The following is a 27,515-nucleotide window of genomic DNA, read 5'->3' on the forward strand; positions in this document are numbered from 1 at the left end:
AGTTGTAGTCAGTTAGGTCATTTTAATAGGTTCATTCCTCATACAATGTTAACATAATATAAAAAGAAGAAACTGCTTTTGAGTCATGCCAATCAACCAACCAACCAACCAATCAATAAAATTGAACTCTTAGAGTTTAACATTTTGAGTATTGGTTCCTGTCAGTTTAGTTGTTTGCGTGGTGTCATATGGGTTCATTTACATTTTTAGCATTTTAGCAATTAGCATTTTATTTTTATTTTAATTTTTTTTTTTTAACATAAAAGAGAAAAACACCTTGGTAATTTATAGATTTAAATGTATTTGTAATGATCTAAATGCACTTTACATTTTATCAGACCTGTTAGGGGTGCGGGGTTCGGACTGACGGAGGGCGGACACAAACGCTAAGAACACAGACTTTATTGAACAAAACGAACACAAACGAACTAGAACAGGAAACGAGCATGAAACGGGCGTGAGACGAGCCAGAGAAACGAACACGAGAGACGAGCAAGAGAGACGAACAACGCGAACGAAACAAGTAACAAGGTACAATGAACGACACTAGGAAGTGAGACCAGAGGGCTTAAATACACCGACAAACGAGAAACAGCTGAAACGGATAACAAGGGAAAAGACGAGGAGGCGGAACAAAGGCGGGGCATGAACATAAACAAAACAAAGCCATGTGCGGAGACAGAGAAAACAAACCTGACGAGACAAGGGCATGACAGATGCCCCCTCCTGAACGCGCAACTCCCGGGGCGCGTAACCTAGACCCCCCAGAAGCTGGCGCAGGAGGGAGCACAGAAAACAAGAGACTAAGACAAGGAACCGTGGGGCTGTAGACAAGAGGCTAGAATAAGGACAGAACAGAAGACTGACAAAGGGGAGAAACCAGAGAAGAACCTAGAAATAGAGACACGAAAAAACTAAAGGCGGGTGGCAAAGCGCTGAAACGAAGAGAACGGACTGGGGACAGAACTTGAGTGGGGAAAGAAGACTGAATTAACAGGGGATGGGACCTGGGTCTGGAAAGGACTACACTGAACGGGAGTGGACAAATGTGACTGGACGGGGTGCTTAACATAGGAAGGGAACAAGGACTGGACCTGAGACAGGGCAGAGGGTTGCATAGGGGACTGGACAGGTAACTGGGACTGGACTATACTGGAAACAGGGGGAGAGACACTGGACTGGAACATAGACTGAACAGGTGCTGAGACGGAGGATCTACACTGGGAGTGAACAGGGGACAGGACATGAGTATGTGACTGGACAGAGGCTTGAAAAGGGGCCTGGACAGAACTAACAGGGGACTGGACAGGACTAGGCAGGGGAACAGGTACCAGGACATTCACAGGAACAGACACGAACACGGTAACAGGGACAGGAATCGAAATGAAAGCAGACACGGGTACAGGGACAAGCACAGAGACAGGAATCAGGACAGGGACAGACAGCAGAATCAAAATAACATGGGGGTGCCCAGGACTGGCAAATGTCTGTGGGGCAGTCCGAGGAACCAGCCTGGGCACAGTTCTGGGGATCGGCCCCGAAGTCCTTGGGGCCGTCTTACGGGTACAACCGGAAGTGGCCGTATCTACAGTCACCGGGGCAGACACGGCCGTAGCAACAGTCTCGGGGGCAGACACGGCCATTGAAGCCGCCTTCTCGAGCAGAGGAGCGGCCGGCTGGGCCGCTTTCACGAGCAGAGGAGCGGCCGGCTGGGCCGCTTTCACGAGCAGAGGAGCGGCCGGCTGGGCCGCTTTCACGAGCAGAGGAGCGGCCGGCTGGGCCGCTTTCACGAGCAGAGGAGCGGCCGGCAGGGCCGCTTTCACGAGCAGAGGAGCGGCCGGCTGGGCCGCCTTTTTTACGAGCAGAGGGGCGGCCGGCTGGGCCGCTTTCACGAACAGAGGGGCGGCTGGTTGGGCCGCTTTCACGAACAGAGGAGCGGCCGGCTGGGCCGCTTTCACGAGCAGAGGAGCGGCTGACTGCGCCGCTTTCGTGGAGGCCTCCAGACTTGCCACGATTTCAAGTATCTCTTGGAGGTCAGGAGGGAGTGCAGAGAGGTGCTTGGGAGCTGGAACTCCCAACGACGACATCCACGGAGACAGGGGACCCTGCAGCGACGACGTCCACGGAGACAGGGGAACCTGCAGCGACGATGTCCACGGAGGCAGGGGCTTGTGCTGCTCGCCGGGCTTGTGCTGGAGCTCTAGAGGGTTTAGGGGGTTTGACGGACGCACTCTTGAGATCCCCTAGAGGTGCGCCCCTGTTAGCCTCACCTCCGTAGCTCTCAGGTTGGAGGCTAACAGCCCCTACCCTTAACGCCCCCCCATAAATTTCCCCGGATCTGAGGGGGTAATCCACCGGCGAGGGGGAGACTCTAGCCCGCTTTTTCCGTCGGCTCCGTCGATTCACGCTGGAGCAGTCCTTCTGTCCATAATTCGGCTCCTCTAAAGTCCTAGAGGCTACCATTGCCTGAATTATGGACGCTTGGACTTCTCCTAGCCTCCGAAAGTAATTGTCTGCGCTAGCTGCGTCTTTTGTTGGGTCGTTCATTCTCTTAGGGGTGCGGGGTTCGGACTGACGGAGGGCGGACGCAAACGCTAAGAACACAGACTTTATTGAACAAAACAAACACAAACGAACTAGAACAGGAAACGAGCATGAAACGGGCGTGAGACGAGCCAGAGAAACGAACACGAGAGACGAGCAAGAGAGACGAACAACGCGAACGAAACAAGTAACAAGGTACAATGAACGACACTAGGAAGTGAGACCAGAGGGCTTAAATACACCGACAAACGAGAAACAGCTGAAACGGATAACAAGGGAAAAGACGAGGAGGCGGAACAAAGGCGGGGCATGAACATAAACAAAACAAAGCCATGTGCGGAGACAGAGAAAACAAACCTGACGAGACAAGGGTGTGACAAGACAAATAAAAATGTTAATTCAGGCTTAAAAGCAAAGTTCACGATTGTATTCAAAAATTGTTAATAAAATTCAGAGGATGTTTCCTCACCATTTACTGCTCTCCTGTCTGTTTCCGTGCTTGAAACCGGTCTAATGGGTTTACATTTCATTGCACCTTCTGTAAAGTTGTATTTCATTCATCCTTCAGTACATAATGCATCTACACAATGTTACTTGGTTTACATGTTTTATATTTCCATATGTATATATGGTTACAACTTCCATAATCACAATGTTATGTCACAACTGCACTTTGTGTAAATTATGTAAATAATGTTATATATTGCACTTCTGGTTAGATGCTAACTACATTTCATTGGCCCTGTACTTGTACTCTGCACAATGACAATAAAGTTGAATCCAATCTAATCTAATCTAATCTAATCTAATCTAATCTAATCTAGTCTAATCTAGTCTAATCTAATCTAATCTAATCTAAAACATGTCAGTGAATGGTTAAAAAAAATACATCACTGTCCGATATGCTAGGCTTTCTCTATCTGTGCTCATGGCAGAGAAAAAGCATCTGGAGTTTTTAAGACAACAGACAGAATTCCACATGTTGAAAAGCATGAACTGAGAAGAAGATATTGCTCTATTCCTGCTCCGTAGGTGGGTAATATTCACTTATTTTTGCTTGTTTAAGATTATTAAAGGTGAAAATGGCTCCAAATTTGGGAGATGGCTAACATATGCATGAAAGTAAACCCAGACTGAAAGTGATACAAAAATAAACAGCTTGAGCTACAGAACTATGTAATGAAGTTTTGTCCCATTCTTCCTACCAACATATTTTAAGCTACACAACAGTCTGGGGTATTCATTGTTGCATTTTGTGTTTCAAAAGTGCTACACATTCTTTATTGGGAAAAGGTCAGGACACAGGCAGCCCAGTCCAGCACCCACACACTGTCTTCTTTCTCAGCCATGCCCTTTGGAATGCATGCAGAATGTATTTTTGGATGGGCATCTCTTGAAAAGGTGTCTTTAAGTCAGCATAAGTACCTCAGAAATCTCGGTGCACATTTTAGCATTAACAGTTACCTCTGCCAAGGGCACTGATGCATCCACATGCCACGACAAAACCGGATTTTGGACTGTTTGCTGGTAACAGCCTGGATGTCCCTTTACTGCTTACCTCCACAGCTCACTGCATCCATTTCGCCACTAAAAGTCTTTTTCGCAGACATTTTTTAATTATTTGTGCTCCTAAAGGTCCTAGGACCTGACACTGCTTTGGTATTAATCCATGATTACATTCATTTGTTGATACCTGCTTCTAATCACATTCATTCATTCATTATCTGTAACTCTTATCCAGTTCAGGGTCGTGGTGGGTCCAGAGCCTACCTGGAATCATTGGGCGCAAGGCGGGAATACACCCTGGAGGGGGCGCCAGTCCTTCACAGGGCAACACAGACACACACACACAAACACTCACACCTACGGACACTTTTGAGTCACCAATCCACCTACCAGAGTGTGCTTTTGGACCGTGGGAGGAAACCGGAGCACCCGGAGGAAACCCACGCGGACAAGGGGAAAACACATCACACTCCTCACAGACAGTCACCCGGAGGAAACCCACGCCGACACAGGGAGAACACACCAACTCCTCACAGACAGTCAGACAGACAGAAAGTACTGCTTTCAGTTTTTATTTGTATTCTCGTACTGCCCCGACTTTCTTTATTGATTTGAGGCTGTAGGAAAGTTGTCTTCTTCCTTTCTTAAATTGATTTTGGTGCTATGAAGGTGTTTTTTTCTGATGATGACATAAAAATGCAGGGTATTTTGAATGTGTGGCAAAATTACTCATTCAAAATAAAGTTTTCCAATTTTAAAGCTGTTATGTTAAATATATGGTAAAGTTACAGACCTCAACATATAGAAAACAAAATACTGGCCCATAACTCTATGGGATGTTCCTATATTATGTGGGTCTGACATTATCAGGGATGAGAAAGTACACACTCACTGCTGGTCTCTATGCAGAACAAGGCACTTGTTTCGCAGTTTGGAGGAAATGTAATTCATAAAGTTATGAGTAAGTGCAGTGTGCCCTGCAGAGCTGCAGCCCATTGTAGAGAGAGAGAGAGAGAGAGAGAGAGAGAGAGAGAGAGAGAGAGAGAGAGAGAGAGAGAGAGATATTTGGGGAGGGAAAAAAAAATCCAGAATGTATCTGCTGCAACCCACAGCCCAGAGTCTTACTGCACTCTCTCACTGCAGGGAACATATGTATGAAATATTATATTACAGCAAGACACTGGGGCAATGTACAGTACCAGAGAATCCTATACAACCCGGTGTATAAGTCCACAGGGCATAGAAAACACACACACACACCGCTCAAAGTGTACAGAGGTGAGGAGAAGGAGACCAGAGAATAGAAGAAAGAAGAGAGACAAAATTAGAGAAGAGGGAATTTGAAGATAGATGAGAAGAGGAAATAAAAAGAAGAAAGAAAAGGGGATGGGAGAATAGGAAGAAAAGAGCAGGAGAGAGACAAGGAGAGGTGAGGGGATGAGGGTAGATGAGAGGAGGAGTGTAAATTTAAGGAGATAAGTGAAATGGGAAAGAAGAGGAGGAGACGAGAGGAATGAAAAGAGAAGAGGAAAGTGAGGACAGATGGGAGGAGGAGACGAAATGAAAGGAGTAAATTGGAAGAGAGAAAAAAAGAGGATGGAATCAGTCATGAAGAGGTGTACACAACTCATCAGCAGTGGATAATTAAGTATTAACATCAGTAAATATGAAATAAACTGGATGTAAGTTAGAAGGCACTTATAACTCTGCAGCTCTGGGCCATCAGCAATGCGCATAACCTTTAGCTCAAAAATGTCAAATAAAAGGGATGTAATGTATTCAGCAGTGTGTGATTATCTTCTCTGCAGTTCTGCTGCTGAAGCCGTGTAAGGAAATGCTGTAAAACTCGACTTTACGCACAGCCAAAGAGCGCTAATGAAGAACTAGAAAACACTGGGTTAAGTTACATCAGTTATATCCGCAGTGCAGCAGGCAGAGATACAAACATTCCACACTGAAATAACTTTACTAACTAATAACTAACACAGTAAATAACTTCTGCTTTACTGCCTTTAAACATTCACACAATGTTTTATTCATTCATTCATCTTCTGTTACTGCTTCATCCTCTTCAGGGTCACGAAGGGTCTGGAGTCTCCTCAGAATCCCTGGGTGCAAGAAATGCACACACCCCCTCCTTCTACTTACACTTTGTGGCTACGTTATTAGAAACACTCCCCTTTCTACTTCCACACACTGGCCACTTTATTGGAAACACTCCCTTCTACTCCCTCTCAGTGGCCATATTATTAGAAAAAGCACCTTCTACTCCCTATCATTGGCCACTTTATTAGAAACAGCACCTTCTACTCCCTATCATTGGCCACTTTATTAGAAACAGCACCTTCTACTCCCTATCATTGGCCACTTTATTAGAAACAGCCCCTTCTACTCCCTATCATTGGCCACTTTATTAGAAACAGCACCTTCTAGTCCTTATCATTTGCCACTTTATTAGAAACAGCACCTTCTACTCTCTATCATTGGCCACTTTATTAGAAACAGCACCTTCTAGTCCTTACCATTTGCCACTTTATTAGAAACAGCACCTTCTACTCTCTATCATTGGCCACTTTATTAGAAACAGCACCTTCTAGTCCTTACCATTTGCCACTTTATTAGAAACAGCACCTTCTACTCTCTATCATTGGCCACTTTATTAGAAACAGCACCTTCTACTCTCTATCATTGGCCACTTTATTAGAAACAGCACCTTCTACTCCCTATCATTGGCCACTTTATTAGAAACAGCACCTTCCACTTCCACACACTGGCCACTGAATTAGAACACTCCCTTCTACTCCCTCTCATTGGCCGCTTTATTAGAAACACTCCCTTCTACTTCCTCTCAGTGACCACTTTATCGGAAACACCGCCTTCTGCCTTGTCTGGACTGATTATTCTCCATCATATACCTTTAGAATGAGCTTGAGTACATGACAGGGTAATTTCTAGACTAATTATTGTACTGCAGCACATGGAATTTAGAGGGGTACTGATTGCAAATCAGTCGTAGAAGCACATATGTGAATCGAGTAAATGACTCTTAAACACTAAATAAATTCTGCCATAGATTAGAAATTAAGATCAAAATACACAATATATTAATGAAATGAATTAATAAAATGTATGTTCACTTTCTCAAACAAAAACAGAAAGAGCATTTATCAAAAGGGCATCCACATTTCTTCCTCTGGCATACACATGGGGAACATTGGAAATGTGAAAGAACTGTAATTGCCTTTCTGTGGTTCCTGCAGTTAATTTAATATGACAGTGGCTGACATGGAATGATTCAGAAATGACAGCGTTAGATTTTGTTGGGAGGTGCTACATTCATTTACCATTATTTTCTTTGGGCAGGGAATATCAAAATGCTTTGATGATGTAATATATCGTTGGGTAGGATGTACGGTTATAAAGAGTAGTAAACAAAACATATAATTATCCTTACATTGTCTTATAACTTACATCTTACCTTCCCTTAAAACAAACTCTCACAAAAAAGTGTTAGCTGCTCAACCTTTTGGAAAGACACAGGGATATTATGGGAAATGCACTTCCTGTAGTGAATTTACACGGTAGTGGAGCATGCCAACATTTTCAAGGGGCATGTGCCTCAGTAAGTTGGGTCTAATGACACCTGGTACATGACATCTCAAATGCAATGCAATATCATCAAATCCTTGCAGCCATGTTCTAACATTTGAGGTAAAAACTAAATATTTCTAAAAGACTTTTCTCAACTATATCACACTTGCCCCTTGCAACTAGCAATGACATATGTGTAGCTGAATTTGCTTTGGTGATTTGTACGTTACGTTTCCTACAGACCGTCTACACTGTGCTAGCAACGGAAAGGCAAATACTTTAATGAGTGTAAACAAGAATTGAATGAGTTTTTCTTTTTAAATTAGGTTTATTGCCCAACCATAATGTAAAATGTATGTAAAACATATATTTTGAGCAAAGAAATGCACATTGTTGACATTTTAAACATGGTGTAGATGATTTTATTCCAGTACAAACTTAAAAATGGCTATGTTGCTATTGAAATTGCAAGTCCTGGTGGACAACAGTGCTGGTTAGTTTCCTTACCCCTCTTTGGGCTTCACCAGGATCTCATTGTAATGGGTTGTCACATGCTCTTATTTTGATTGATTGGTGAATGGGACGGTCTACTCTGAGTACGTTTGTGTGTTTGGGTTTAGCGAGTGTTTGGACAATTTTACAGTAGAGCTACAGTAGAGTGACCCAGAGTTTAATCAAAGAGTCAAAACTGTTTGGACGGATCTATATTATCCACTCACTCTGCACTGCTCAGCTCAGCTCATTCACTATTAATGCCACCCGATCAATTATTAAGCGGCGGAGTCTTGTCCTCTTCTCTGGCGCCAAACATGAGTGGGACGAGTGCATCTCCTGGCACTTGTTTCCTCAGTCATGTTTTCTCACCTCTGCATCCATCTCTCTCATCATTCCTAGTGAGATTTTGGATATAGAGCACTCCGAGGATAAAGCCTTGTGTTTTCTCTCTAGACAAACCAACAGGCCCCATTTAATCCTGATGTTCAGTTCTGAACTTTCTGCTGTTCACTACTATTTACTTTCTTCATTCATGTGGCTCAGCCAGAGCAGTGTGGGTCTTGATTCCTTGCCGCATAGGGGTTTTAATTTATTTATTTAGAGAATGAAAACCCCTGTCATTGGTTGTTTTCAGTCTTGGTGTCTCTTTTAGTGAGTCTTTTGGGTCCTGGTTCTTTTGACTGGTGCATTCGATTCTTGGTTCCTCTTAGTGGTTCTTTCATATCCTAATTCTCTTTATATTCTCTCTTTCTTTCCCCTTTCTCTTAATTTTTTTTTCTCATTCTGCATTTATTTTACATTTACACCTCTATTTCTGTATTCTTCATTAGCAGTTACTCTCCTTTAATTTCTTTCAATTTCTCACTTTTTCACCACGGCTTTTTGACAGTATTGTCTTGCTCTCTCGAATTTTCTTCATATATATCTCTCTCTGTCTCTTGCTCCCCATCTCTTTCTCCATGTGGTGATGTTGCTGAGCAACAAAAAGATGTTTCCTCTTCCTCTCTCTCGCGCTCTCCTCTGTAGATGAGTGAGAATGGCGATATTTATATTTATGTTTTGATTTATACCCTCATCCCGGTTCGCATATGTCTGTATACCCTTCAGATGGACGAATGTGTGAAATAATTAAAGTTATGTGCACTGTTGCTATAGGCAACCTACAACCTATAGCCATTTGACTTCTACACTGTGAAACCCACTGTAGTTTTTATTACTGACCCAGTAACTACAGAACTCCTTTCCTGCGCTGATGAAAGCTGGATGTTCAAAGAATTTCAGCTGCACCTTTAGAGCTATGCACTCACCAATGTCACAGCGTGATCGCTCACTTATTGAGGTTGATTTTCATGTGATCTGTTGTCCAGATACTCGACACACTACCGGAACAATCATTATTCTTCTGGAAATGCTTTACAGTATACAGTAGATGCTGGAGGATATGATGGCATCAGTGAGTTCAGGTATTGAGAATGCGGTGAGCAGTTCTGGACCATAAACCTCACTACATCTCATCCTAACAGAAGCCAGTTCCACTACTACACAACACAATGGTAAGGGGCTTATACCCCTCTAGTTGACCCTTGGTATTGGACATGGTGAAGCTTTTCTATGGGGATCATACCATCCGTGTCTCTACAATAGTGCTCGCAATCATCTACAGACTTTTGGCCAAGTAGTGAGCACTGAAACGCAGGTGTCTAGTTTGTCAGTGATGGATGGAACAGACGTAACCGAGAGGACACAGCGAGGAGACGAGAGGAAGAAAGGATAAGAGGTCAGTACATTAGATCAGGTCAGTGCCGGACTTGAATGTCTTTTTCATTCCCCCCTTTCTCGCTGTCATAAAATATCTCTGCTCAGGGGGACAGACATAAAAAAAAATAGATGGACGGAGATTGAGAGGTTGAGGAGGAGGACAAAAAAAAAGAGAACAGAATCGATCTTTTCCAAATTATGGCTAGTGTAGTTAAGGCCATGATTCAGCACACAGTGGGGGTTTTATCACGTTTGACTCTGCCAAAGTATGAGATCACAAAGATGACCCTTGTCCTAATTCACTTCAGCTTTTCTCCTTCCATCTCAGAGTTTGGTTACAGCTGGAATAAATGGCCAAAAGTTTCTAGTCGCCTATCCCAATTTATCTTCAGAAATGTAAGGTTGACTATAGAGGGTTTTGTCCTTGTTTTAGTCTTCTGGGGAGGCTCGGTGCCAGATGTTGTGAAACAGTGTCGCAGTAATTTGATGGCAGCCATTAGTGCATTACTGGATCAGGTTTCGATGTTAGATGATTAGTTGTGGACCACAAACACCATGCAAACTCATCCAGAGAACAGTTTCACAGCAGGGTGACCTTAGTCTCATGTGGCCACTTCAGAGTGTTCGGTTTAGTCTACGATGCATGTAACGAGAAGAACCAAGCCTCAAAAACAAGCAAGAGGAACTTGTACACTCAGAAGGACCACTGAGAGAAATCACGACTCGTAAGAATGACTGAGTGTAACCAAGAGTGACATGAACCCATGCATGGAACCCAAACTCAAAACAACTACAGAGAGGAACCAATGCTCACAAGAATCACTAAATATATTCTCTCTCATTTTCCTTTAATTCCAAACGACTCCCCTGTCCCTGGCACAGTTCCCATGAAGCAGGTTAATGAAGGTGGGGTTTTGGATTATGAGATGTTTTGAAAACAGTGATGAAACAAGCTTGTCGTTTAAAGCTGGAGGGAATCACAGATGATGCAGAAAAAGAAGATAAAATCATTTGGAAATAAAGATATCATTATGTAAAATTAAACTCCTTTCCAAGAAAATGTTTTCTTAAAGAGCAGATGAGACTTTGGTGAGAGTACGATGACTCAGGGGCTTTAAGCTGAGTGAAGTGTTGAGGAAAAATCCCTGGTGAGGGATTGAATAAATGGCTTTAATCAATTTTAACAGGTTTCTAAATGAATTCCAGCTTATCGCCTGATGTTTTTATGCCGTTATACGGCAGATAATATAGTGTAACGATCTTGCGTTGTGCTTTAATGATGAGAGAGATGACAACTGAGATTTTATACAAGTCAGAGGAAATCAGAGGGGAACATTTAACTGGTTTGGTCCCTTTTTACAGTTATTTTCAATCAAATGACACAGCAGATGTAACTGCTGTGACTTTAGCTCTGCCTCCCCTGTCTGCTTTCCACTTCCATCAGAAGACCAATACCAATGGCCTTTAGCCCTGTGTCCTTTCCAAGTGGTCCTTCATGATTCATGGTTAACTTCTCCCTGTCATTGGGTTTAATGTATTTTCTGTGCCCCTAGGACCTGCTGACATCACGTCACCTGATTTAAACTGAACCCTCCCCTAGATTAGCTGGAGATTCCTATCATCAACACACTTAAACGATGAAAACAGCACATTATTAAAAGAACTCTAGGTAAAATTTGGTATTTTTGCTCCTGGGCTCCCCCTACAGCTGCAGGGTGTAATTCACTTTTATAGCACTGTCCTGAAATCAAGGCGGAAGGGGAGGGAGCCGTGTTGGTTTCCTAGACTCCTTCAAATTCTGCAGCCCAGAGTAGCAAAGACAGAAGCTCTGTCCTCCCTATTACAGGTATGTGGAGTGTGACAATGATTTTGAAGCTGTAATTTTAAGGTTAAAAATACTACCTTCTGTCACTTTATCTACCAGATCATATTTTTATTTTACATAATACATTTTTAAATATTTCATTGGTGTTCTTCTGTAAGAAGCACGACAGTAATTTAATTCTATTTTTGCTAAGTTGAATTAAAAGTAAGTGGATTTGAAACTAAATTTAAACCTCGATTTTAGTTGTTCTTCTCTCACAGCTTTGACAAAATGGATTGGAATTTGATGTCAACCTGCAGTCAACTTTTGGTCAAACAGAATCCTATAGAAGTTTCACATTTTCAGTGTTTCACTATTTGCTCAAAATAACTGCTAGCACGTTAGCAACAGTTAGCTGCAATGTAAACGGTGTTGTTTCTTAGCAACCAGTGCACAGTGAACTGATACATTAATTGTTTATCTTTTGTAACTTAAGCCTGTTACGAACAAACCTGGACCTAGAGGCTAGGCAGGAACACAGTCTGGACAGGGCTGTTGTAAAAAAATATGATTAATCATATGGCACTAGAATCTGGTGCTCCCAAATATCTGTCACTTTTACTTGATGTATAGTTAATGTACAGTTAATTACTCTCAAAATTGACTACCCAGGTACATGTTGTAGCCCAAGCCCAATATTTAATGTCAAATATGAACTATTCGGTAGAATAACAGATTGTATTGATGTACAGGAAGAAAGGTTAAAAGTTTAAACTGAGATCGCAACGTAACAGCAAAAAAAGAAAAGAAAAAAGGCAGACACGACCACACAATTGATAGGAAAAAAACAGCGGAACCTGCGAGAGCGTCTAAATATTTAATGTGGGGAACTACAAAGGTGACTTGCGTGGAGTGGTGGAGGGTTTTTCCCGAACTCAGAAGCAGCTCAGTGCTGTGATGCTCCACATACAAATGAGCAGCTTCAAAGACTCCGCTCCAGAAAGAGGCAGGTGGAGAAACCTCATCAGATTCAGCACAGAATCGCTCACATCAGCACAACACTGATTGGCCCCAGTGCTCAGCAAACCGGAGTTTGTGCGTGTGTGTGTGTGTGTGTGTGTATGTGTGTGCTTTCAAACGTTTCCAGGGCAAAAATACCCTGCCTTTTATAGTAAAAATTTGAGTTCTGCATGCATGAGCATGGAATTCACACTGGACCTATTCCCGTCACCCTGTTCTGCGTACACCTGGTTACATCATGTGACTTTTACCGTTTAAAGCTTTAGATACTTTTAAAAAATGTTTTAATTATATATTTATATATATATATAACCCCCTTCCCCTCTGGTTGTTTACATCCAGAAGCTCTGCATCTTTTAAGGTGGAATGCTGTGTTTGAGGGTGATGTGTTTACCTCCATGCAGTTAGCATTTTCCGAAATGTGGAGTTTATTCCACCTCAAGTAATCTCTATCAGCAAAAATAAGTCAATACTACCCTCCTGTGAAGCAGAAATAGAGCAACATCATCTGCTTTCATGCTTTTTAATGTTCAGAGGCCTTTTCGCTGTCCAAATATCTCCAAGTGCTTTTTTATTTGGCCATGGCTCAGTCAGCATCACAGAGAAAAGCCTGAGATATTTCGGACTGAGAACCTTATTTTTTTTCCCGTATAATGAACTAGGGTTGTGTACAAACAATTTTTTTTAATTAAAGGCAAACATAGCTTTTGAGTATAACATAATTAAATAAATTGCATATTAGTAATAGGTCAGTACCCATTAATGTTTCCAAAATAACCAAAGTACATCAGCACAATGTACGTATGCATTTTTCTTTTACTATGGAAAGTTTTACAGGAAAAATGGCGAAGTGATGGCGAAGGAATTGTGGGCATGGGACTAACTATAATACAGGAGTAGCAATATACTGTAGTTTCTACCAGGATTTAATAGGAAACTATTCTCAGAAGGTGATGTGTGAGATGAGACTGTGAATGGAAACAAATGCACAGGAGAATGTTTTTGTAAAAATGTATGAAGCAAATATAAAGTGGAGTGGGCAATTCTTCTCATATCATTAACGAAAGAGTTATCACACATTTCTCAGGATGCCATTTTAGTGTTGGGTGGTGACTGGAATTGTACAATTGACTGTGTAATAGACAGAAGAGGACAAGAACCTCATGCTTTGTCTGCGGTGATATTAAGGGATATGGTGCGACATTTTAATTTGGTTGACTCATGGAGGGTGTAATAACCTTCCAAGTGATACTTGGGTTATAACGGTAGATGAAATGGTTGGTACAGCTTGTTTGGACCATTTGCACTATTTAAAGGAGCAGAGTACTGGATCACATGAAGCAGACATCTCTCAAGTTGGCTTTTCATCTTGCATAAGTTCCATTGTTCACTGACATTGGACAACCAGTCTGGGTATTGTACGGTCAGCGTAAAGCTCTTTCAAGATAATGCCGATATTTTGACTTTGAAGTTTGTTTAAAAAGAAATAAATAATAATAATAATATATGTATGTCCAGGTTGGAATTAGACCTCTCTGTCTGTGGTGCAGCAGGTAGTATCGTAGTCACACAGCTCCAGGGACCTGGAGGTTGAGGGTTCAAGTCCTGCTCCGGGTGACTGTCTGTGAGGAGTGTGGTGTGTTCTCCCAGTGTCTGCGTGGGTTTCCTCCGGGTGACTGTCTGTGAGGAGTGTGGTGTGTTCTCCCTGTGTCTGCGTAGGTTTCCTCCGGGTGACTGTCTGTGAGGAGTGTGGTGTGTTCACCCTGTGTCTGCGTGGGTTTCCTCCGAGTGACTGTCTGTGAGGAGTGTGGTGTGTTCTCCCTGTGTCTGCGTGGGTTTCCTCCGGGTGACTGTCTGTGAGGAGTTTGGTGTGTTCTCCCTGTGTCTACGTGGGTTTCCTCCGAGTGACTGTCTGTAAGGAGTTGGTGTGTTCTCTCTGTGTCTGCGTGGGTTTCCTCCGGGTGACTGTCTTTGAGGAGTTTGGTGTGTTCTCCCTGTGTCTACGTGGGTTTCCTCCGGGTGACTGTCTGTGAGGAGTGTGGTGTGTTCTCCCTGTGTCTGCATGGGTTTCCTCCGGGTGACTGTCTGTGAGGAGTTGATGTGTTCTCTCTGTGTCTGCGTGGGTTTCATCCTGGTGACTGTCTGTGAGGAGTGTGGTGTGTTCTCCCTGTGTCCGCGTGGGTTTCCTCCGGGTGACTGTATGTGAGGAGTGTGGTGTGTTCTCCCTGTGTCTGCGTGGGTTTCCTCCGGGTGACTGTCTGTGAGGAGTTAATGTGTTCTCTCTGTGTCTGCGTCGGTTTCCTCCAGGTGACTGTCTGTGAGGAGTGTGGTGTGTTCTCCCTGTGTCCGCGTGGGTTTCCTCCGGGTGACTGTCTGTGAGGAGTGTGGTGTGTTCTCCCTGTGTCCGCGTGGTTTTCCTCCAGGTGACTGTCTGTGAGGAGTGTGGTGTGTTCTCCCTGTGTCTGCATGGGTTTCCTCCGGGTGACTGTCTGTGAGGAGTTGATGTGTTCTCTCTGTGTCCGCGTGGGTTTCATCCTGGTGACTGTCTGTGAGGAGTGTGGTGTGTTCTCCCTGTGTCCGCGTGGGTTTCCTCCGGGTGACTGTCTGTGAGGAGTGTGGTGTGTTCTCCCTGTGTCCGCGTGGGTTTCCTCCAGGTGACTGTCTGTGAGGAGTGTGGTGTGTTCTCCCTGTGTCTGCGTGGGTTTCCTCCGGGTGACTGTCTGTAAAGAGTGTGGTGTGTTCTCCCTGTGTCTGTGTGGGTTTCCTCTGGGTGACTGTCTGTGAGGAGTGTGGTGTTTTCTTTCTGTGTCTGCGTGGGCTTCCTCCGGGTGACTGTCTGTGAGGAGTGTGGTGTGTTCTCCCTGTGTCTGCGTGGGTTTCCTCCGGGTGCCCCAGTTACCCTGTGACGGACTGGGTAGGACCTCCTCCAGGGTGTATTCCTGCCTTGTGTCCAATGATTCCAAGTAGGCTCTGGACCCACGATGACCCTGAACTGGATAAGTGCTTACAGATAATGAATGAATGTCTGTGGTGTACTGCTTCATTCTTATGTATGGTTGTACATAACTGGTACTCTTTTAGGCAGGTTAGTATTTACTTGCAAAACAGGTTCAGGAAGTTATTTGTAAATAACACATATTAACTATTACCTTCTGTGTAAGTGCTGCCTTCTGTCCCTCAAAAGCTTCAGATCTATGGCACCGGATGCTGGTGCTGAATGCTTCTCTGAGTCTAGTGCCAGAGATCCATGGAACACAGGTGGACATCTCATCTGGATATCACTGACTAAGAGCTGCTGTTCTCTAACTACCCACACACGAAGGCGGACAAGGCCTGACAGACCTTGAAGGCAAGGTAGTATTTTCCAGGTTGAAGGCTGCTCTGAGGTGGTTTTACCACAACGATTTAGAGTGGAGAGCACCAGCGTGTGCACTTCTGAGAAGAGTTGGGAGTAAAGGACTAGACCTTGAGCTCTTCGAAATGACCCCTGATTAACTACAACTGACAGGACTCGCAGATTTTATGTTACAGTTTGAAAGGCTTGGAGGCTGCCTGAATTTCCTCAAGAAGACATTAAAATGAACTCGATGTGGTCATCTAGCCTCAGAAAGCAGTTTATCGCAGCAGGAATAAGCGTGCTAGGTCATTTGCTTGCTTCAGGTGGAGGAGCATGGAAGATAGCACAGCGCCTGTCACTGCAAACTGGGATTAAGTCTGTGAGGCTGATGAAAAATTTCATAAGCAAGGTACAGCATGCACTCTCCCTCAAGCAGTCAGAGAGCTGCTGCTCCATTTGCCAAATGATGAGCATCCTGCTTTTCCATCAGAGCTAGTGTCTGTAGCGTTTGGAGCTGGCAGTGGGGCAGGGGTACTCTCCTATTTTTTCTCTACTGAGGGCCCGAGGAGTACTCATCACTTTGCAGGAAAGAAGTGGCAAGTTATGGCTGGTTTTAAGTGAAGGGTTTTGGATAAATTATCTGGGGCTTAGAAGAAACAGGACATTTTCAGTGGAGGGTAATTCACGGGGCAGGATTAGGTAACAGATTTCAGGGTGAAGGACTGACTTGCTAAAGAATCTCCAGAAAGGGCTAAGAGAGACAAAATATGGTGTTAGGGCTGGAGGATATGGCCAACATTTATATCATGATATTTTTCAATACGATATAATTCTGATATTTATATGAACAATAAAGATGCAGAAAGATGACCAGGAAAAACAAGAAACATGACAACACTCTCCGCAACACTCTGCTTATCCAGTTCAGGGTCATGGTGGGTCCAGAGCCTACCTGGAATCATTGGGTGCAAGGCGGGAATACACCCTGGAGGGGGCACCAGTCCTTCACAGGGCAACACACCCTCACACACATACGGACACTTTGAGTCGCCAATCCACCTACCAACGTGTGCTTTTGAACTGTGGGAGAAAACCGGAACACCCGGAGGAAACCCACGCAGACACAGGGAGAACACACCAGCTCCTCACAGACAGTCACCCAGAGCGGGAATCGAACCCACAACCTCCAGGCCCCTGGAACTGTGTGACTGCGACACTACCTGCTGCGCCACCATGCCACTCTGATGACAACACTTGAAAGCCTAAATCTCTTGGCTTTGTCAATATTAATATTTTAAAACTAACTTTAAAATCAAGTGCATTTACCTGATGGTAACACCCTGTAATAAACATCAGTCAGTGACTGATGCTGTGAACCATGTATATTGAAATTCCAAAAATATGTTTATATATAATATAATTGTTACAGTACGTTTTATTGCGATATATATTGATATTGAATTATTGTCCAGCCCTAAGTGGTATCACACAGTGGAGCTGAACAGGGTCACTGACTGCATGTTATATAAATAAATATTAGGAAATAAACCAGAACATGCTCCATTTGTATGTGTCTGGGGCTGTTTAGTGCCACATGGAGTTCACTGGCTTTCTTCACACTCCACCAGCTCAGCAAGATGTCCTCCGGATAACGGTGTTCTCTAGATAACAGGTTCCAGGAGTCTGGAGCTGCGTTGATGGAAAAGTGCTATCAAATTGTTGGAACTTTTATTCTTTGTGGGAACCAGAAGCAGCACCACACAATGTAAATCAATAATACATCATTTAAAATTTAATGTCAGTGTTTTATGGTGTAATAAGTGTTGGTGTGATGTGTTAAAGTTCATGTAAAATAGTCAAATATCAAGTGTGTGTTTGTGTGTCTTTAGAAGCTCCCCATAATCCTGTTATTTTAGTGCTTTTTTATGTGAAGACTCAAAGCAACTTTAAATAGAGAATTAGCTTCACAGTCACAGCAGTGGGTGGCCGAAGTGTTAAAGTGATTCATTTTTATAATATATTTCTTTCTCACACGCACTCTCTCTCTCTCTCTCTCTCTCTCTCTCTCTCTCTCTCTCTCTCTCTCTCTCTCTTAATGTATGTAACTTACTCTCTCCTGGAGATTTAGTCCATCATATATATACAGTATATATACAGTATATATATATATATATATATATATATATATATGAAAAGAGGTGAATTTTAATGACATTCTCCTTTTCTTTCTTTTCTCTTGTTCCGCAGTTATTTATGATTTTATATAACATTTTATTAATCATGTTTTACAGTTAAACTGATCAAACAAAAGTGAGCATAAACATAAAAAATTATCTTAGCTTCAAAGTTTCTTTCAGAAATGTTACTCCTTAAATGAAAGGAACATTAGGTAAAATTTGGGTGTTGGCCCCTTGTTAATTAATGGACCTTCACAATATTGAAGCTATAATTTTATGGTAAATATAAAGGCAGTGTGTAATGTTTCATTAAAGCAGCAGTCAGTCACTTTCTCAACTAATTATCCTTTGCGATATCAATAATCGTTGTCTTACCCCTAGTGGCATGGACACATCAGAGATTCTGAAAGGAACCAATTGTAAACATGACCATGTGGGATATCCACACTACAGCACAAATTCAGGCTTTTAAAGTGGAAAGATATGTTTGAGGGGAAAAAAATGACTGTAGCTGAAGTTTAACTTGTCTGTGAGTTTTTATTCACTGTTTGAATTACCACAGACACTTGTTTGTAACTTGAGTTATTTAGCTTTGTAGCACTAACTGTCTGTGTTTACTTTCTTGCAATTATAATTAGAGTGGGTTCCTACCCAAATCATCTGAATTATCAAAGTTAAGTCACTATTACCCATGTATGGAACAGGAATGAAACAATATATTTAATAAATTAATAAATAAATAATTCTTTTAATGTTTTTCAATGTTTGGAGGGTTGCTTTCCAGTGTTTTTAATTTTTTGTTTTTGCCAAGATCACCGAGAGAGAGGAAGCCTCGCAGTTTTGACCGAGCCAGTTTTTTTTTTAATCATTTATTGACAGCAGGGCTTTGTAAACACATTAGACCAGATTCGTGTACATAAACAGAATGGAGAGCTAGCAAATGATGAGCAAACATTTTTACAATTTTGAATGTCACCTTTAAGCCCACGACACCTCCAGAAAGCTCAACAGTGAAGTCTGGCATCCCAGACCCATGTCCCTCCAAGATAGCTTTATAGCTCCATCATACACATATATGTAGAGACACTGAGTTTTCAAATTTTGGTCTCATCTTGGATATTATTAACATTTGTGAAAGTTGTTTGAAATCTGCATAGCCGCGCTGGCCATCAGACACAAACTGACCCTTCCCTGTTCTTTTTTGGGTCTTGGTTCCACCCTGCCATTTTGCTTAATGCTCTTAGGAAACCTTTCCTTGATATGCTGCATATTTCCCACAGTTTAAAGTGCACTCTCAATTAAAAAGTTTCTATGTGCATGATACAAAAGCATAGTGGAGAACTTTATGGCCCATTTGTTTAAAAAAAAAATTGCCCTATGCATCTAGCCATCATTTGACAATGTGCATGGATTTACCTTCAAACACAGCAGGTCCAGAGCGTTCCGTTTTGTTCCATGCATTTCTAGAGAGGTTAAACAAACGGTGCTCTTGGACATACTTCCATTCAGGAATCTAGTGAATTATACAGCACACAAGCTGATTGGTTTAGAATCTTCCTAAGCATGCTATTATTTCACCATAACATCACAAAACACACATTAATATAATGTATATAAACAGATAAAAAAAGACACCAGTGGAGAGAGATGAGTGAATGTGTCTCTTATGTTTTATTGCTTCAGTATATTCACGTTTATACTGACTAGTGGTAAAAACAACTTGGTGTGTGTGTGATCATGATATCACTAAATTTTCAGGTGAAGGCATGCTTTGGGGTTGGGGTTAGGGTTAGGGTTAGGTTGGTAGTGCTTATGGATAAGGGTATGTCTCCCCAAAAAAGAAAGGAAGCCTACATAATGGCACACATGACAAATGCATGGTTAAACACTTGTGAGAGTTAAGAATTAAACTCTTCTAACTCTGTAAACTCTGTAAATCGATTGCTGACCAAACTTTCTCTGCTTTGCTGAGAGACCTGTGCACATCTTTTACTTTGGCCAGATTAAAGTTTAGCAGTTTGGCAGTGATACATCATTTATTTTTGCTGTGGTTGCATTGCCACAAATCCAGCAACTGATCCTGAGAGTGAAAATTCTCAGAGTAAAAGTGCTATCAAACATTTTTATCTCAGCGTTGGAAGGCATGGTTCAGCTGATTTCATCTGCTGCACTTTCTGTTTATCTTTTTATTCGGTGTAGATGATTGTTGTGGTTTTGTGGCTGCAAATTACAGGTTTGAGTTCTACTGTCCTGAAGAGAGGATGAAAAGTACATGCGTCTAAAGTAGTGATTTCTTTCTGAATGTCAGTTTTACTTTAGCTCATGTTCAACTATATTATATCATTATTGTAAGCATACCACTCTGGAATAGGTGTAGGCTGATAACTCATACTTTAAAATCCTCCTTGACGTATAGGTATTACATTTCATATATTCACTTTCTGGGAAAAAAATAAATAAATAAAAAGATAACAACAACCAAAAAGGTTTTTTAGGGGCAATAATCTTTGAGGCCATATACAAGTGTTACTACAGCTGCCTCATGTAGCCCCCTTCCTCCACGGAGATAAGACGAGTCTCGCCAAAAAATGGGCCTTATCGTTTCTGGAAAAGAAAGTTTGTAGAATTAGAAATTCAGGTTAGAGCTGGGAATGGGGGAGATAAGGACTTCCAAGCTTTGAGCGCTAATCCGAAATGTATGCAGATAGCCGGAGAATCCTAAGTAAGAGCCGGATTTGGCTCGGCTCTAAGCCCAATTAGATATCGTCATCGATTCAGCTTTATCCCACTTCTAATTCGAATTGTTTGGATGCGTGAGAGTTGTAGAAAGTAGGTAATGGCAAGTTTGAGAATCTATCAACGTTTGCCAATTCTCTGAGGTTTAATATTTATGAGGAGTGAAGCCGCCTGAGCACGGAAATCAGCCCAAAATTGCATATTTCTTCTGTCAAAGTATGTCTGTCATACTTGTCATTTCATTTTTTTCCCTCCTCTCTCTCCTCCATTTCCAGCAAGACCATTATGTAAAACAGATTGAAGAAAAAAAAAGATTTGTATCACCACTTTGCTGCGCTAAATCGTATTTTCACACGAGAGGAGTAAAGGCTCACTGCTTCAACAAGGAGCCCTCCATCGATTAGAAAATCCTTTATGTTCAAATTCACCGTTCGATAAAAGGATTTCTAAATTCCTCACTCATCTCCATCTCTGAGGCATCAGTGAACAAAGACTCACACATTTTAGGTTCAATGTGGGTACGTGTAAAGTGCACTATATGTTCAAAAGTTTGTAAACAACTTTAAGGTATACACACATATACAATTGTACATGTCATGCTTCTTTAAATGTACATAGAAATGAAGGGACTCAGAATTAGTCCTTACACATGAGCCTAGTCCATATCCTATAACAAGTATAAGCTACAGTGTTACAATGACCCTAAGTATTGGTCTGTGGAGCACTGTAACTGTGTTCTCTGGGGTAAGCAACACTGTTGGGAAAAGTGTGAGTGATAATTATGCTTTGGAACTAATCATCCAACATCATCTCATAGCAATGTTCCAACTAAAGCCCCTTTCAGATATGTACAATAACCCAGAAATGTTCTGGAGTGTACCCTGAGGGGGTTATGTGAATGCAAAAGGTCACACAATTTGTCCTCATATTTATGTGGACTTTATCCCACCAGCCCCATACTAGAACCTCGGGGTAAAGTCAGAGTGAGCGAAAGTGTGAACAGAGCCGCTAATCTCCCGGAGTATCTGCTGCACTCACTGCACAGGTGCTGCCCCATGCCTAAAGAAACAGGAACATTTCCAGCTGTGAGGACATGTCAGATGCATAAATAGCATTTGCCTTGCTCCTAGCATTGCTTTGCTATTGTTTAGTTTAAAGGATGCACTGTACTGTCATGATACAATACAGTATCCAAACTGAACACTTATTATCATTTTTAAACATTTATTTGAAGGCAATGGGTAGAAACCCACAAGTTTACAACTGGATTTACAATATTTGAGTTAATTAATTAATTTTGCACTATATGACACATGGAGTTGTTTGTGTTGAGTATGAACCTGAATATAATTATTATCTGGCTGTGTAGACCCATCATCTCATGCAAATAATTTTTCAGTTTTGATGAAATTTGGGCTGCACCACTGGCTAGTGGATATTTAATTTCATCATGAAGCAGGCTGTTAATTTTTAATAAACCAAAAGCAAGAACCAAAATATAGTACCTTTTTATTTTGGTAGGTAATGCTGTGCTGCAAAATATTGTAAAAAGTAAACAGCCTCTGTAAACATATATCTACATAGAAAAGAAATGTAGAGGCTACATTAAATCATTACAAATAAATATGCAGCCTATAGGCTTACTACATTTAATACTATAAATAAAAATAAATATTAATAAAGCAGTGTATTTTATTACCAAGTTGAATGACAATAGGCTCACCTCCAGCAGGTGAACTTGCCACTGCTATGGACAATGCCATTACCTGTGGGAAATGAACACTGGTAGCCACACAAACACAATAAACAAACAAACAAACAAACAAACAAACGAATGAGTGAATGAATGAATGAATGAATGAATGAATGAATGAAAATAATAAACACATTAAATAAGGTTTTCTAACGAATCCCAAAGCAAAAAATCAACATTCTGGAATAGTTAAAGACAGGTTAAAATAAGTCTACCATCTGAAAGCCATATCTGATCAGATGTTTGATCAATGAACAATGAGCAGCAAGTATCAAACAATAAATCACCCTCAAATCACTCCCCCTTCACTCTCTGCACCAAGCCAGCAGTGTGTGTTGTTCTGAATCACAATGTCCACACACAGAGAGCCAGAGAACACATTTACAGCTGAAAATCAACTCCAAAGATGAAGGAAAAACACAAACAGTCACCGGGCATTTACTTTAAAAACAGCACAAAGTGATTGGCACTGATGAAGCTGTTTGTGCTCAACTTACGAGTGGCAACAAGTGTTTTGTTGGTCATTAGAGACGGGGACTCAAATCAGCAGAGAAAAGCCACAGGGGGGTTATAGAGTGATAAAAAGGTAAAGAGAGGGAGAGCATGAATGGAAAGAAACAGGCTTGAAACAGGCCTGCAACCTCAGAGTGAAAGGTTGGTATTTATTTTTATATATTTATTTATACATTTATTATTTTTCTCCACAACAAAACCAGACAGTAAAGAAAAGTAAATGTAAATGGGAGGAAGGAAAATATTGCTCTGGAATCAAGGAAGGACAAGAAATCTGGAACATGCTGTTTTCTAATATAGTTTACATACAATAATATAATAATAATGTTTTTCTTTTGTGTGTGTGTGTGTAGTGCCTTCTCTAAGCTTTGTACATGGAAACATTTCCACCTTGAGTAATCTGAAACAGCAACACTACGTCAGTATCACTCACCTATATAGCAGGAATAGAGCAATATCCTCATCACGGTTCGTGCTTTTCTCTCTGTTGTCTAAAACCTCCAGATGCCTCTGCCATGAGCACTAGAGCACTAGAGAAAGATCGGACGGAGTTTTTGTTTGTTACAGACACTGTGATTTTGTAAACAAATTAGCACGCAAACAGACTGGAGAGCTAGCAAATTGTGTGGAAACATCTTCAAAATGAATGTCGCTTTTAATCTCACAACATTGATCCAGCTGATAATAATGATAATGATAATGTGCAATTATTTGTCATTGTACAATGTACACAAAAATGTGTCTTCTGCACTTAACCCATCTGTGGCAGTGTACCCACTAGTGCACTACGGAGCGGTGGGCAGCCATCCCCAGCACTCTGGGAGTGTTTGGGGGTTCAGTAACTTGCTCAAGGGCACTTCAGCAACCTTCCAGTACCAAGCCCAGTCCTCTAACCATCAGGCCAAAACCCCTGTGATGCCAGTATTAGTCAAGTGTCATCTCTCTCTCTCTCTTTCTCTCTCTCTCTCTCTCTCTCTCTCTCTCTCTCTCTCTCTCTCTCTCTGCCACCCCAACTCACCACCTCTCGGCATGATACTAAAAACCACAGGTTAGCGGACATAACACTGACATATAACTGGCCAAACCGTAGTCTCCTCCAGGTGTGTTAGGCTCCAAAGGGGCGTATTAGCTCCAGATTCCTGCATTCACCCTCCCGCCTTGGTAGTATTGTGTGAGGGAACGCTAGCTAACTGGAACTGAACAAGACTGAAAACTGCGTATAAAGAAAATAAAAGGTCCTAGCCCATCTGGGTGATGTGGATATGAGTTTAAACATTTCCCATCATGCTCCACAGCCAGTGTATTTCCTTCAGTGAGAGGACCATGAAACACTCAAATGCCAGACATCTCCAAATGTCAAGCCTCTCTCTTTCTCTCTCTCTCACACTCTCTCTCAGTTCTCCTGGAAATGTGAAATCAAAGAGAAAAAAGCCCCGTAATCTGGCTGTCTTCACTTTCACTGCACTATTATGTCTCCTGTCTGCTGTGAAACTGTAAAAATCAATACCTTCCCCCAAACACACACACACACACATAAACACACAGTATTTTCTGCATGGTTTCAGGGGACATTATATAGTTTCCTGTTCATTTGGTGGATGCCTAGCCTTGAATTAACCATAACTCTTCAGCCTAACCCTGGTAGAAAAATGCAAATGGAATTTACCAAAAACATGTATAAAGCTACTTTACTAGGTGCAATGTGGTATATTAACTGCAGTGTAAGTGTGTTTTGTAGTGTAACGTGTTAAATATAATTTACTGAACTTTAATGTTCTATAGTGTAATACACTGCATTGTAGTGTAGTGTAATGTATTGTTATTTTTCCCTTTGTAAAACAAGAAGACTCCTCACTTCACTAACAAACAGTCATGCATTATATGGAGATTGTACAGTGAAGTAGTGTGTGTGTGTGTGTGTGTGTGCTTGTGTGATGGAGGGCAGCAGATGGTTACTCATCACTTTGGGAGAGAGGGGCAAGGCTGGTCAGCAGAATCAAATTGCTGACTTCTGGTGTCTTTTCTTTTTATTTCTTTATTTGTTACAAGTTTTGAATGACAGCACGAATCCCTGAAGATGCCCTCCAGTCATGAGCAAGCTAAAACAATATGAGAGAGAGAGAGAGAGAGAGAGAGAGAGAGAGAGAGAGAGAGAGAGAGAGAGAGAGAGAGAGAGAGAGAGAGAAATGCAAGAATGTACTATGTTTACTTTGAATGGACCTTCACCCAATCAGATTCACGGAACTAAGATTCAGTGATACTCTGTACTACTGCTGTGTCCAGGGCTATTATGGGGATGTTCTTTACATCCATGGGCATGCTGAGCATGAGCTTTTTTTTTTTTTGTAAAGTGTTGACTAACAAGCCAGTGCCCTCTGCATTAAGTTCTGTCTTCCCAAGACACGGTGTACTTAACATAATAGAGGAATGATTGATGCCAGGCTTAACTACTAAGAAGTTTCAGTTTTTCATCTTCATCTGCCTGAAGAGGATAATACAGATCCAATGTCTCATCACATCAGAGAGGAAGGTCTGGGCAGAGGACACAGCAGTAGCAGTAGTGCAGAAAAAAACCACAGGAAGATCATGGAGCAGGATCAGCCAAATAATCTGAGGGCCTACCACTAACACCAGCAAAGCATTCGCTCCTCTGGGATCTCCAAAGTAAACACAAGAGTTCTCAAGGTTTTCAAGATTGTCTTGGCTCCTCTCAAAATTTAATTTTAGTCTCAGTTCTCCTCAGGTATATTTTCTCATGGTTTTTAATTCATTTTCTGCCTTCTGTACTTTGGTTGCATTTAATGTTTTCTAGTGGTTCTGCCATTAAACTGCATTGTTATATAAATATACTGAACATGGTTAAATTATTTTGTGGCATATCTTCAAGATAAATATACATTTATAGACTTGAAAATGAGTGGACAGTGGCTCTTATTTCTTCTTGCTTTTAAATAATTTATCCTTCTTGAGACTCTAGGTTCTTCTCTGATGTTCCTTCTTTAGAGTCTTGGTTCCTATCAGTATTTCTTTCACTTTCTCTCAAGTATGTTTCATTTTTGATTCTTGGTTCTTCTCAGAAGACATCTTCTTACACTATAAGAGTTTCTTAATGAATCCTAGTCCTTCTCAAAGTTTCTCCCTTTTATTCTTTGAGAGTATTTCCTTTTGAGTCCTGGTTCCACTCAGTGGTTTACTGTGTTGGATTAAGGGAGGTTTTGCTATTGTTATCCCCAGAAACAGTTATGGCACCAACTTTTTAAAAATGCTGTTATGCTTTGAGACTTTGCCAAAAGCACTGTTCACATCTATTTATACTGAATTAAAGTGAAATACCTGGTGCTGAGACCTTGAGGGCAACAACAATATACTGGAAAAGTACTGGAGCAAGCTGGAAAAAAAGGGGTTTGAACAGGGATGTCAGAGCCATGTCAGAGTCCTATGGAGGCCCCTGGAGAGGAGAAAGATTCCAATTCAATGCCCCCCCCCCAAAACAAAACAAAACAAAACAAAACAAAACAAACAAAAAACAAAAACTTGGGAATAGAATGCAATAAATTATATAATTAAAATACTGAGGATATTCTATAAATCTATTCTAAAACCTATTTGTACACCAAATATCTTTTACTCCAGACAGTTAGGAAATGACTGAGTTAAAATATATTCTAGCACTTTTGTGGCCTTTTAAAAATATTTTTAAAAAAAAGCCCTAAAAATTAGGGTTTTTTCAAAATGTAAGCAGTCTGTTAAGCTACATTACTCAAAGTTTTAAACTTAATAATATGGTTGTGTGAAAAGTTATAGTATAATAGACAGCATCTTTTTTAACACAAAATTTAAAGAAAAAAAAAAGAACAGCTCTGATGAACAAATGAATAAAAAGCATCTGGGATATCTGGTAACCATTTTCTTTCATTTCTAAAAACACTCTGTCAACACCTGTGATCACTTAGCAAAACAGCGAGACGCTCCACCGTGACTGAAACCCAGCAGCAGCAGGTTGTTGAGATGAAGTCACAATGAATGGCACTTTCAGCCCTTGCTAAATGATGCTGGCCATTCAAAGAGTTTCATTTCTGGAATACTGAAGCTTTAAAATATTACGAATTAATTATAAGACTCACATAAGACTCTTGAGGGAGAACTGGTTCAACACTGCAGCTGGAATGTTAGCCATTTCTGTTCTAAATGGGCAAGTTCCTATCTAAGCAGAGCCTCACGATCTGATAGAATTTGGACTGAAAGCCTATGGCACTTTAACCAAGACTGTCATCAGTAGAA

The sequence above is a fragment of the Hoplias malabaricus genome, chromosome 11, assembly GCF_029633855.1.
Source record: "Hoplias malabaricus isolate fHopMal1 chromosome 11, fHopMal1.hap1, whole genome shotgun sequence".
In the NCBI taxonomy this organism is placed as follows: domain Eukaryota; kingdom Metazoa; phylum Chordata; class Actinopteri; order Characiformes; family Erythrinidae; genus Hoplias; species Hoplias malabaricus.